The following is a 12881-nucleotide window of genomic DNA, read 5'->3' on the forward strand; positions in this document are numbered from 1 at the left end:
AGGCATTTGAAAGGCTGATCCACAGAACAGAGATGGAACTTGCTTCCTTTTGTCCCAGAGGACAATTGGAAATTGGAGGTTAGAAATTGGAGTGGAAAAGAATCAAGGTGAGGCTCGGGAAAAACTATCCTAATAAGTAGGGCTATCCCAAAGTGAAATGGGTTCTCTCTGGACTGGTGGCTTCCTGCTCCCAGGGGTTCCACAGCAAAAGGCTGGGTGGCCCCTCCTGAGGTATGCCACTGTGTACTAACTGGACTTAGGGAATAGCCACTGGGGTCCCTTTCAGCTCCAAGGCTGCCATGTTCATGCAGGGTCAGAAGAGACGACACCCCCTAGAGTGGGAGTCAAGAGCCCAAAGGAGAGCCCCATTCAGGGGGTCCGGAAGATTGGACGGGAAAATACAAATGACATCTTTATCGCAGTCGACTTAATTTCCCTTGTCATGAAAACCATGATTCTGAGAAGGGGCCCAGAGCCTTTGGAGGACTTCCCAAGGGCTCCTCAAACAGCTTAAGAAGCCCTGCCAGGGGAAAATGGTTCCCGCCCAGCTCCAGGGAAGCTCCAGCTCCTGAATCAATCCCGAGGCTCAAACCCAGGTTTTCTTCTGCACAAGCGAAGGTTCTGGACTCAGAAAATTCATTCAGGATTGGCGTTTGGGCATATTACATATATAATCAAAAAGGTCATCTCTATTCTATGGGAGGCAGAAGATGAGTCATTAAAAACCAGCCACAGGGTCACGCCATCGTTAGTTATCTCATTCTCCCCCGCCATCCTTCACATTCTCCCAAGGGCCCGAGCCAGCACGAGCTTTCCACCAATAAGCTAGTGACTTGTGGAGCTCCCCATCCCAGATATTCTCATTCCATGGGGCCGGGCTCAGTCAAACATTCAAGAGAAATGCCCCCCCCCCCCCCCCCCCCCCCCCCCCCCCCCCCCCGGCTTCATAAGAAATTCTCCTAACAGATCCATCCTAGTGCGACGGGGACAGTCCTCCAAGTATGGCCGGGCAACCCCCCCGGGGTCAGAACTATTTTAATAGCTAGCGTTTATGCAATGCTTTCTGGTTTGCGGGGCGCTTCTGGATCCTCACAACTTTCCTGAGGGGTAGGCACTATCAGTACCCCTGTTTTGTGCATGGGGAAACTGAGGCACACAAAAGTGGCTTGCCTTGTCTGAAGTCACAGAGTTTGCTGCGTTGGAACTCAGGTCTTTCAGCTTCATGGGCTGGCCCTTTGGAGCCCCTGTGCACTCTGGCCACCCTTTCTTAGCACCCATGTCTTCAGAAGGTGGATTCTTTTCATTTGGAATAGAGCACTGTGGGCCGGTATAGGCCGCATAAACCAAAGCTCCGGGGGAGGGTCCACACTCATTTTTCAGAGACCCAGAAACCCGCACGACCCCTTGCTGTCCCGAGACCTAGGGCCGCTTGACTGGCCTGCCGCCTGAGGCTCAGCTGGCTCTGGCCTGCCTGCAGACACAGGCTTCTGCACAAACAAACCTCGCCACAGCCTCTCAGAGCACGGGAAAGGGAAGCTTAGCGGTCCCAGCGCAAAGCGGGGCGGGCGTTTGTGGGCCCCGAAGAGTGGGCTTTGGGGGAGCTTTGGGTGTGACGCTGTGACTCGGCGAGCCTGGAGCCCGCGCCTGCTGGCTGGACAAGAGTCCCAAGGCCGGGCGCACTCGGGGCGGCAGGGCTGGCATCCTGCGCAGGAAAGTGCGAGCCGGCACCGCCGGACACCGATGTGGAACCCGCTAGGGAAGCCGGCCGCTCTCTTCATTTTTGTGCCTCTCCGCCTCCGCTTTCTCTCTTCAGGGCCCAGCCAGCGCACGGAGACCCGGATCTAGAACGGTTTTGCTCTCACCGTTTGTCTGTCTGCCTCCCTCCTAATAAATGTGCATCACGTGGTCCTGGTGTCCAGCCCGGTCTTCCTTTGCAGCCCAGCTGGCCTCGCCCCGCCCACCTGCCCAGGATTAGCTGCGGGTGCGTGAGGCCGGCCCCCTTTCTTCCACCCCCAGGGCCTCTCCGCAGTCACTCAGCAGATCCCAGCCGGCCCTGGGTGTACACAGCTTCATTCTCCCGCCTAACGTGTGTGCCTGGCAGGGGCAGTGGGTAGAATGCTGGAGCTCGAGTCAGGAAGTCCTGGGTTCGAATGTGGCCTCAGACACTTACTAAGTGTGATCCTGGACAAGTCATGTCACCCTGGTTGCCTCAGTTTCCTCATCTGTCAAATGGGCTGGAGAAGGACATGGCAAACCCTTCTAGTATCTCTGCAAGAAAACCCCAAACGAGGCGGTTAAGCCGAGGCCTGAAATGGCTGAATAATAACAACAAGCAGTCACAGCGATATCCAAGGGGGAGTAGGTGGGGGGAGGGAGAAGCCAAGAGCCAAAGCTTGGGCCTCGGCTTCCGGCAGGGCTGGCCTCTTATCCCCGCTGTGGCCAGCTGCAGCCGGGATAGTGGATTGTTGGCTTGTATTTGGCTCCGGGCCTTTGCAGCGCCCCAGAATTCCCCCCTTCTGGTCCGCAGGCGGCCCCCCAGTCACTGTCCCTCTCCCTGCCTGAAGAGGCGGGCGCCCATCATGCAGACAGAAGCCTCTCGGCGCTCCCCTTCCTGGTCGGATGCGGGCACTTCACTCAGAGGGCTCAGCCAGGCGCCCACCCGCTCCCTCTCCGACTCGGAGATGCTGCGCCCGTAGCCCTAGCCCGTGTACCAACTTCCTCAGCTCCCCTTCAGGAGAAGCGGGACTCGGGAGGACCCCATCCTCTGGCCGAGGCCTGCGGCTGTCCGTGTGGCTCCCAGGAGGCAGGCAGTGAGCAGGGGAGGATGGGCGGGGAGGTGGGCAGAGCAGCGCCCTGGGCCAAGGCGGTGTCAGAGAGGCTCTCGGAGGAGGCTTTCCCAAGAAGGGCTTTGTCCTGCCTGCTCAGTGTTCCCCTCCTTCCTCTGCCTGGTCTTGGAGCCAGAGCTTCTTCAGCCGCTGACTCGGTGTCCTTCGGCTCCTTCTCCCCTGGCAGGACCTTGTTCCTGTGGCTGTGGAGTTGCTCGGTTGTGGCCCTGTGGGGTTTTTTTCTGGTGGTTTCTGGGCAGAGATTCTGGAGTGGCTTGCCGTTTCCTGCTCCAGTGTGTCCTCATTTTACAGATGAGGAAACTGAGGTAGGTGACTTTGCCTGAGTCACCTGAGCCTGAGCTAGAAAGTGTCTCAGGCTGGATTTGACCTTGGATCTAGCCCAGTCCATGTGGCTGCCTCCTAATTGGGCTGCTGGGGATGTTGTTTGTAAAGATTAAAATTTATGGAATATGGGGAGACTGAGGCAGGTAGAAATTAGTTTCTCTCTGCAAGGAATATATATTTTTTAGAGGTTTATTAAAGGTTAAAGATTAAGAATATACAAGTAAGAAACATGTGCCTAGGCCAGAGGCCTAGACAAAATAACCTCACATCATGGAAGAGACGCCTCTGCTCCAAAACGGAAGTTCAAAAGACCCTCCAAAGCCTTTTCCTCAGTTTAAATCCCTTCTCGATCTTGGCCCAGGTGAGATTACCAGGCATTCTCGGGAAGTGGAGCAAAGGCTCATGGGGATTGTAGTCCTGTATTCGAGTCTATTTTTTACATGTTTGAGGTCTGTTCTCTCTGCTTTTGCTTCTCTCCTTACAACCATCTTCAGGGAGTATCAGGCGGTTCAGGGATACTCCAAAAGGAGAACTAGTTAGGACCCCTTTCGAAACATCCTGGGTGGCCACGATGGCAGCTGTCCAGTGTTCTTTGGGAGAGCCTCTCCAGCCACCTGCAGAAAGTAGATGACCCAACAAACTGGAGTGGTGGGAAGTGCAGAGCTCCCCTGGCCCCCGGCACAGAGGACACAGAACCTGGACTCAGGAAGACCCGAGTTCCAATGTGGCCTCAGACATTTGCTCTCTGGATGACCCTGGGCAAGTCATTTTACCTCTGTCTGCCTCCATTTCCTCATCAGTAAGGTGGAGATAATACACTCTGAAGGGCTGTGGTGAGGATAAGATAACCTTTGTGAAGTACTTTGCAACCTTTAAAGTGCCCTATAAATGCTGGCTATCATAATGACGACGACGATGGTAACTAACTAGACCAACATTGTACGGCAGGCAGAAGGGAGGGCGCCTTCGCGTCAGCAGGCAGGCTCTCAGCACACTAAAATATTTCTTTTCTTTCCAGTTTGGCTGCTTACTTGGTTCAACTTCCAGTCATGTGGCCCTGCTGGGGGTCTCGGTTTTCCCTGGAGTCTGACAGATTCCCCAGGGGGGACCGTGACGGGAGCCACAGGAGGGTGCTGACCCCTTCTCTGCTCCGCAGCCTTCCTGTGCCACCTTCTCCCATTAGAGCACTTGCTTTGCCTGCTCCCGTTTGCTTCATGTGGCTAGCACTGTGCTTTGGTGAGCGCTCTATGAAAGCTCCCCTCTCCATCTGCGGAACTCTGTCTGTGTGTCTCTCTCTGTTTGTCCGTCCGTCCATAGATCCCTCACCTCCTTGTGTATGCACGCCAAACACAACAGGTTCCTTTTCCCCATAGAAATCTGCATTTGCTATGTATCGAGAGCATCCTTTACTCCCGGAAAGCGAGGAAATGGATTGACTTGGACAAATACTGTTCCACTGGGAGCGTTCCAGGGGGATGCCAGAGTCCTCGGCAGAGTGCTGCGTCTATCTGTGTGGCCGGCTTCTCCTGCTCTTGGGACAGCCTCCCATCTAGTGTGGAGAGCCTTCACACTGGCGGCACAGCGTGCTGAGGTGGCCCCAGCGATGTCTGGGAAGGCCATTGGAGTGGGACTCCACCCCGGTGCCCAGGAGACTCCAGCCTCGAAAGCGGACACATCTGGCAGCTTTTGCCGTGCCGGAAAGCTTTCACGTTGTGGCTGGCACAGAGGGCGATGGTTTTTGTTCAGGGGCTCCCACGTTCTGGTCTCAGATCCCCTTTGCACTCTTTAAGTATAATCGGGGACCCTGGAGAGGTTTGCTTTACTTGCGGTTATCTCTGTCAGTACTTACGGAAGGAGAGACATGTTTATTTAAGCCCTTGGAAAGAGCAGAAAGAAGCCCTCATGGTAACACTGTTGCTGTGCTTCGGTTGCAGGGACCCTGGGGTGGTTGGCCATTTCCTTCTCCAGCTCATTTTATAGGTGAGGAAACTGAGGCAAACAGGGAAAGTGAGTGCCCAGTTTCAGGGAGCTGGGAAGCATCTGAAGCCAGATTTGAGTTCAGAATCTTCTTGACTCCAGGCCTGGCACTCTCTCCACCGTGTCACCCAGTGGCCCATGTTGATATATAGAAAGAAAGTAACTGTTTTCCCAAATGAAGGAAAATTAGAGAAGAGCAGCGTCGTCTTACATGTTTTAGCGGATTCTTGGAGGCTTGGCTTAGTAGAGGGCGGCTGGATTTTCCCATCTTCTGCACTTAAGCAATCGCCATCGCTGGTTGGTGGAAGAACACGAAGGAGACCTAGCATTATGCTGAATCTTACGAATCCTCTTAGATCCGTGGAAAGACAAGGATGCAGCACTTATGTCATTGATCAGCACGGAAAAACTGAAGGTCATCTAAATGGGAAAATCCGAAGGAAATGTTTTCATTGAAGCGCAACTCGGCTTGCAGATTCTTTGTAACTAGCGAATCAGAAGGTTGCCTCTAGGGGGCACAATGACAATGATTTTTGAGCCACTGTAGATCTCCCTGTCCAAAAGAACAGAGTTTCTGGAGGCAGGGCGAGCACGGAAAGGAACACATCCCCGACGGACCCAGGCTACGTGGGCATTGCCTTCAAGAACCTTTCAAAGGCCACCTGCTCTCCATGACGGAGTTTTGGGAATAGGATTCGCTGGAGGGAGACATTCTCCAAGAAGGATAATACAAATTAGGATGTGCTGCATGGATCAGAGGAAGAGCCAGTGCTTTGAGGTGGAAGGGAAGAGGGAGGGATCCTTTGTAGGCAAAGCAATTAGCAGCCTTGTGGGCGCTGGCCTTTGAAACTCAAACTCAGGCCATGATGGCAAGTCAACGAGAGAATATTGTGGTAGGAGACAATTCCACGTAGGGGAAGAGCGGGATGGTTTTTTCTATTCTCTGGCTCCTTCTCTTGGGCTTCCTGTAACCTTTAATGACATAAAAAGTTCTCTGAACTCAATTGTCTTATTATCTGAGCCTGGAGGCAAAGACTATGACGGAGTTTATTCTCTGTATAGAGCGATGAAGAAGAATCGATTGTGTGATGTTGGGAATGTTGAGCTCTGACGAAGAGGTGGCTTTTAGCCTGTTACTTAGCCTGTCCCAGTCATTAGCATTCTTCCCCAAATGGTTTCCCTATAGGAGGGATAGGAGGTAAGTTGTGCCAGGCTAATCGAACCACGGCCACCTCCCTGACGTCTCCCCTCAGAATCTCAGAACCTTTGGAGAGTGCTACTCCCAGCCCAGGGCGCCCAGGCTCGAAAGCCCCCCAAAACCTTTTTGATGAGATTTGTATGACTTGGGACAAAAGTCTTTTAAAAAATCAAACCAGCTCCTGTTGGCCGTGTTCTGTTTCTCTCCAAAAGTCTGCCTTTTCGATTGTGGTCCAGTAACCCCAAACCTATTCTCCTTTGCCATCTTCTGGGATTACAGTCCCCTGCCATGGGAGAAATCGCATCGGATAATCTCACACTTCTACAGTTGGCCGTCTGCATAGGCCACCGCTCATTTTGGCAGTGGAATCCCCAGTGGAGTTGGCAGCTGCTCCTCGACAGGCCAGACTGAACCAGAGGACATATTAAGCCTGTTCGGAGAGCTCGCTCCGCTTCCTTTCATTTGAATGGAACCTTGCTGGAAGCTCATTCTTCTTCGGGCCTATGACTCTCTTTCCAATAAACTCATTCTGTCTTTCCCTCTCCCTTTATAGGACGTAGCTCGATTTTCAAAGAGCCCTGTGGCAACTGGCCGCCACCAGAATAAAAGGCACAGAGTGTCCACTGCTTTGGTCCCTTTTCAGCCTGCGATTCTTACCAGCTCACAGTTTTTTCTCTTGTCCAGGGGCTCTTAGCCTTATTTGTGTCATGGGCCTCATTGGCTGCCTGACAGCTTGGTGGCATGAGGGCAACTGGTGGTGCAGGGGATAGAGCCCTGGTTCTGGGATCAAGAAGACTCCTCTTCCTGAGTTCCAATCTGGCCTCAGACATTGACTAGCCATGAGACTCTGGACAAGCCACTTAACCCGATTTACTCCAGTTCCCTCATCTGTCAAATCAACTGGAGAAGAGAATGGCAAAGCATTCCAATATTTCTGCCAAGAAAACCCTAAGTAGGGTCATGAAGACTCAGCATGATTGAAATGACCAAGTAAAAGTCTATAGAGCCCTTTTCAGAAAAAATCTTTTTAAGTGCATGATCTAAAATAGAAAGGAAACCAATAATAATGAAATGCAGCTATCAAAGTAATAATAAAAGTGCATGGACCCCAGGATAAGAACACTTGCTCCTAGGAATTACATAGATTCGCAATTTCCTGAATTTGGAATAGTTGAATACCAATCTCTCACTTTGCCCGCCAGCTGAACCAAAATTCCCTTCTCTCGCTGACTCTCTGTTTGTCTCTCTCTCTTTGTCTACATCTCTTTGTCCCCCCCCCCACTTTCCATGATTCCCTCTTGCATCATCTGCTTACGATGACAACCCTTTCTTCCATCTGCTTGCTTGACCCTTTGTGTCGCACATGCTCATTTTCAGTATCTTCCATCCACAAAACCCAAACAAAAACATCCAGAAAACCGATCTCAAAGATCCGTATGGGCAGAACGCTGGGTAGTCTATCCTGAATTCCCTTGGGACTTAGGGGAAAAAGGCTGTCTCCAATGGCGGACACTAACTTGGTTGGTAGCCATGTCTTTTGGCTATGCTCTCCAAGGTAGCTCATAAAAGTAATACAAAAAGAAAAAACAAACAGGAAACTCTAATAAATAATGACCTGATGTTTACACAACCTGGTAATCCCAAAGAGTTCAAGTTTCTAATCCCGAGCTGTCATTGACATAGAGATTTCAGACCGGATTTCTATGGCCAAGTGGATGAATTTTCTCCACGGGCAGGTTGCTCCAAAGATTATAAGGATCCGTTTCAATTTTTCTTCTCAGTAAAGATATCAAATGACACAATGTGATCTCATGCCTTTCTCCCATTCTGGTATCTGAAAATTCCTCCTCTTATTTCAGTTTTATGTGAAATGAGTCACATTCCAGTGATTTCAAGCATAGACTCCCCCTCTCCCCCCCATATTTTTGTACTAAACACAGGCCCAAAGAAAGTTCTGGTTCAGGTTGACACTATCTTGCATTTGGCATAGGTCAGTGGGATAGAGAAGCAGGCCTAGAGATAGAAGGTCCTTGGTTCAAATCTGACCTTAGACACTTGGTAGATGTGTGATTCTGGGCAAGTCACTTTAACCCCATCACTGAGTCCTTACTGCTCTTCAGCCTTAGAACCGAGAGCTAGTACCAATTTGAGACAGCAGGTAAGAGTTTAAAAAAAGTTCAAAACAATATCTTACCTTTGCTTACAATTATGAAGCATTATTGCTATTAATAACACTATAACAGCAACAATCATCCAAGTGGTTACTACTGTAGCTCTTTAGGTCTGCAGTGAGCTCACCATTATTTTAGCTCAATTGATCTTGACCACAACCTATTGAGGCAGCTGCTCAAGGCTCTTGTAAGACAAGACTGATACTTGGTATCTCATAGAATTAGAGAATCACAGATTTTCCGAATTGAATGGTCCTTTGTCGCCCAACTAGTCCAAACCACAGCCCAAATAGATCCTATCCAATAAATGGCCACCATCCAGCTTCTGCCTGAAGACTTCCAAGAAGGTGGAGCCTATCCCTTCCTTAGACATCCCATTTCACATTGGGACAGCGCCAAGTATCAGGACGTTTTTCTTGACATCTAGCCCAAATTTCCCTCTCTTGAACAGCAAAGCTCTATCCTTTGGGGCCAAACAGAAAAAGTCTAGCCCTGTCCTCCAAGAGCTTTTGTGTCCCCTCTGAATGTTCTCTTCCCCACATTTTGGCTTTCCATCCAATTGCATAAGGCTCCTCAAGGCTCTTTGGTAACATGGTGGGCCTCTTCTGGGCTCTGTAGCATCTCTCTTGTCCATGCTCTTGGGCCCTGGAGTGCAGAATTGAAGGCTGCTCAGGAGATCTGATGGGCTACACTACACGATCATCTCTGTTCTTGGCCATGAGTTGTGTCCCATTGGACATACTCTGTAAAAAATAATAATAATAAAATAATGATACCGAGCTACTCAAAATATAGATAGTAAAGCTGTCCCAATATAGGTTAAAAACTGTTCAGATACTTTTGCTAGATGTAACCAAAAGTATCCTCAGTGATGAAGTGAAACTCAAATGTGAACTTCCCTTCAAGGCCAGGTGTAAGGATGCTAAAGAGACTCTTATTATAAAAATAAAATATTTATTGAAATATATAAGGATAAAGAAGAATTTTTAATTCTAAGGGATTCTAAATTCACCCAAATTAACTCCCAGGTTCCACAAAGAACCATTTCTCCTATGTTCCACAGGCTAGAGTAATCCTCCCTGATCTGACTAACCCAAATTTATACTATCTAAATAAAAACTACCACTATTACCTTTATACTTCTCAACGTCGCCTTCAAATTATAAAATAGCAAATTGTTGAGTCTCAACAAGAATCAAGTTAGGACTCTGAGTCTTACCCAACTCAGGGTCCAAACCAAAGAGTAGGTTTTTCTTTGGTCTTCCCAGAGTTAAACAATCTATAAAAATCACAATAGATAGTCAATAGTGTTTCCCAAGTTGGGAAAGGAAAACACTGAGCTCCAACAGACAAAGAGAGGCAAAGATGTTCCCTCCTCCAGCCCTGAGAGAGAGTCTCTGAGTGTGTCTCTGCCAACTGCCAGAGAGTAATTGACATAGAAAAATGGTTATAACTGTCACATCTGAAATCAACACGCTCTCTCAGCTCTGCTTCAAACTCCAGTTCTTTTCTCAGCCACTTTACTTCTTATCCCTACACTAATAAAACAATACTTATTCTCTAATATCATCCTTACAACTCCAAGATGGGCTTAGCTGGTTTGAGCTGCTACCTCCCACCTGCACACTGGTGGTACGCATGCAGTCCCCAGAGGCTCCAGCTCAGTTTTCTTTTTTAAGCTTGCTGGTCCCTCCTCCATCCTGTGCTGGCTGTGTATCAGTTCCAAGGTAGAAGCGTGGTAAGGGCTAGGCCATGGGGGTTCAGGGACTTGCCCAGCGTTACCCACCCGGGAAGTGTCTGAATCCAGGACCTCCTGTCTTTGGGTCTGGCTTGCAATCCCCTGACCTACCCACGTGCTCCTAAAGTTGGCTTTTTGAACAATCTCTTCTTTGTTTTGAATTTCACCTTAGCCAGTTTATAGCTGTCTCTAGGTAGGCAAGGCCTTTCCCAGTCTCTCCTCTTTTCTAGGGTATTGAACTAGGCCCCCCACCCCCACCCCAGGAGGTAGTTTCTATCCTTTGTTAAACCTCCCCAAAGAACAACAAAGAAGGGCCTGATGTGGAGGTGACTTGGCAGGCCCCATAGGGCTCAGATTTCTAATCTCCAGTTGTCAGTCAATAGAGGGAAGGGGAAGGAGAAGGCAGCAATCATTTATTTCAGGGTGCTGTGGTGAAGTCTTTACAAATAGTATCTCATTGGGTCCTTGCAAAGGCTCTGGGAGGTGGGTGTTATTATTTCCCTATTTTGTTTTAGAGACGAGAAAACCGAGGCAGACAAAGTTGAAGCCACTTGCCCTGAGTCATACAGCTGAGTAAGTGTCCAAAGCTGGCTCTGAATGCAGGGAGATGAGTCTGTCTGACTCCAGGCCCAGCCCTCTCAGCCTGATGATAACAACATATCCTCATGCTAGTAACCTCATGTGTGATGTCTAAAATAAGGCACGCTGTTAATGCTTTCTCATGATAACTAGGCATTTGCAGTATGAAGACCCTTGAAAAGAGAATAGCTGCCTGGGGCCTTTCAGTGCAGGGGCAACGTGCCCTCTTCATTTGTCAGATGATTGACAAACATGTGGGGCTCCAGAAGTGGGGAGGAGAATGAAATGTGGGGAGAAGGATGACATGAGTCAGAAGAGCCACTGAAGCTGGTAGCAATCAGAGGTGAGGTTTATTGATCATAACTAGTATTTTATAGAGAACGTGACACAGGCTAACAATGGATGTAGATTATCTTAGTGGCTCTAAACAGAGTTTTCTATAGGACAATAAATCACAGGTAAATATGTAACCCTGTAGTCCAGATTCTCAGGGAAATGTTTGCTTCATTGGGTAGAACAAGGACAGCCAGAGATAGCCAAGAACTTATCAGGTGCTTTGGGTGAGATCATACATGCCTGGCTCTAGCTAGCCAATGGCTCTGATTTTATTTGGGCCTGCTCTCATTACTGGGGGCTATGCTCATTCACCTCCCTCACCCTTGAGGAATACTGCCATTTCAGGGCAGCACACTGTAATGTGATGGAGATGTCTGAGTCATCAGAAAAGGTAGATTCATGATAAGAAGAACTACCATTTATATAGTGCTTTAAAGCTCCCAGCATGTGTGTTGATCTGTGAGGTAGGTGTTATGGTTATTCCCATTTTACAGATAGGGAAACTGAGTCAGGGAGAGTTTGCCCAAGATCTCATAGTCTGTGACTGTCTGAGGCAGGACTTGAACTGAGGTCTTCCTGACTAAGTGTAGTGCTCTCTCCATTGTACCACTCAGTTGCCCTGATGTATTTCCTTTTGTTTTTTAAACACTCACCTTCCATCTTAGAATCAATACTGTATATTAGTTCCAAGGCAGAAGAGTGGTAAGGACTAGGCAAAGGGGGTTAAGTGACTTGCCCAGGGTCATACAGCTGGGAAGTGTCTGAGGCCTGATTTGAACCCAAGACCTCCCATCTCTAGGCCTGGCTCTCAATTCATTAAGCCATCCAGTTGCCCAGATAAGCTTTTCCTCAGCCAAATTCCTTTAAAAAATTGCCTATGCTTATTTGCTCTGCTTCCTCTCCTCTCTCTGTCTTTGCTTGCTTCCATTTGTCTGGTGGCTTCTTCTCAGCCTGCTTTGCTTTATCATCATCCACCTTAGACCCACTGAGCATGAGGGCTTCAAAATTGCTTTCCAGGACGAAGCCTGAAGTGATCTGTGCCTCCGTCTCTGTCTCCTTACAACACAGATATTTTCCCCAGTGATGGTACATGGCTGTGGATCTTAGACTGTGACAAACCAAAAGAAATCCAAGTAACAGGTAAGCTCTATGTAGTGATATGTACTGAGTCTTGGAGGAAAACAAGGAAGCCCAGCGTGCAGGTCAAGAGGGAGGGAGAACGTTCCCATGAGAAGGCCCTGGGGTGGGAGACGAAGTGCCATGCTGGAGGAAATGCAAGTTGGGCCCCTAGACTGAAGAATACGCAGAGGTGAGTCAGGAGTGGAAGAAGACTGGGGACTCGGAAGGTCCAAATCACACGGTCTTAATGCCAAACACAAGAGTTTAGACTTTGTTCTAGAGGCAACAGAGAATCTAATTCCGTAGGGCTTGTCCCTTTGGCAGCTGAGTGGACAATGGGTTGGGAGAGATCCACGGGGGAGAGACTTCTGCAGTTGGCCAGGCAAGAAGTGACAAAGACGGGGACTCCGGTGATGGCTCTGTGAGGGCTCTATGTGAGAGATGCTGTTGCGACAGGAAGGACAGCATGTGGCAACAGCCTGGCTGTGTGGGATGAGTGAGCAGGAGGAACTGTAAGTCAGCATGTCTGGGGAAGGCTGGGGAGCAAAGATAACACGTTCAGTTTGGGATGGCTGAGCTCGGGCCGGTGGTAG

This window comes from Monodelphis domestica, chromosome 6, assembly GCF_027887165.1.
Source record: "Monodelphis domestica isolate mMonDom1 chromosome 6, mMonDom1.pri, whole genome shotgun sequence".
NCBI classification, from domain to species: domain Eukaryota; kingdom Metazoa; phylum Chordata; class Mammalia; order Didelphimorphia; family Didelphidae; genus Monodelphis; species Monodelphis domestica.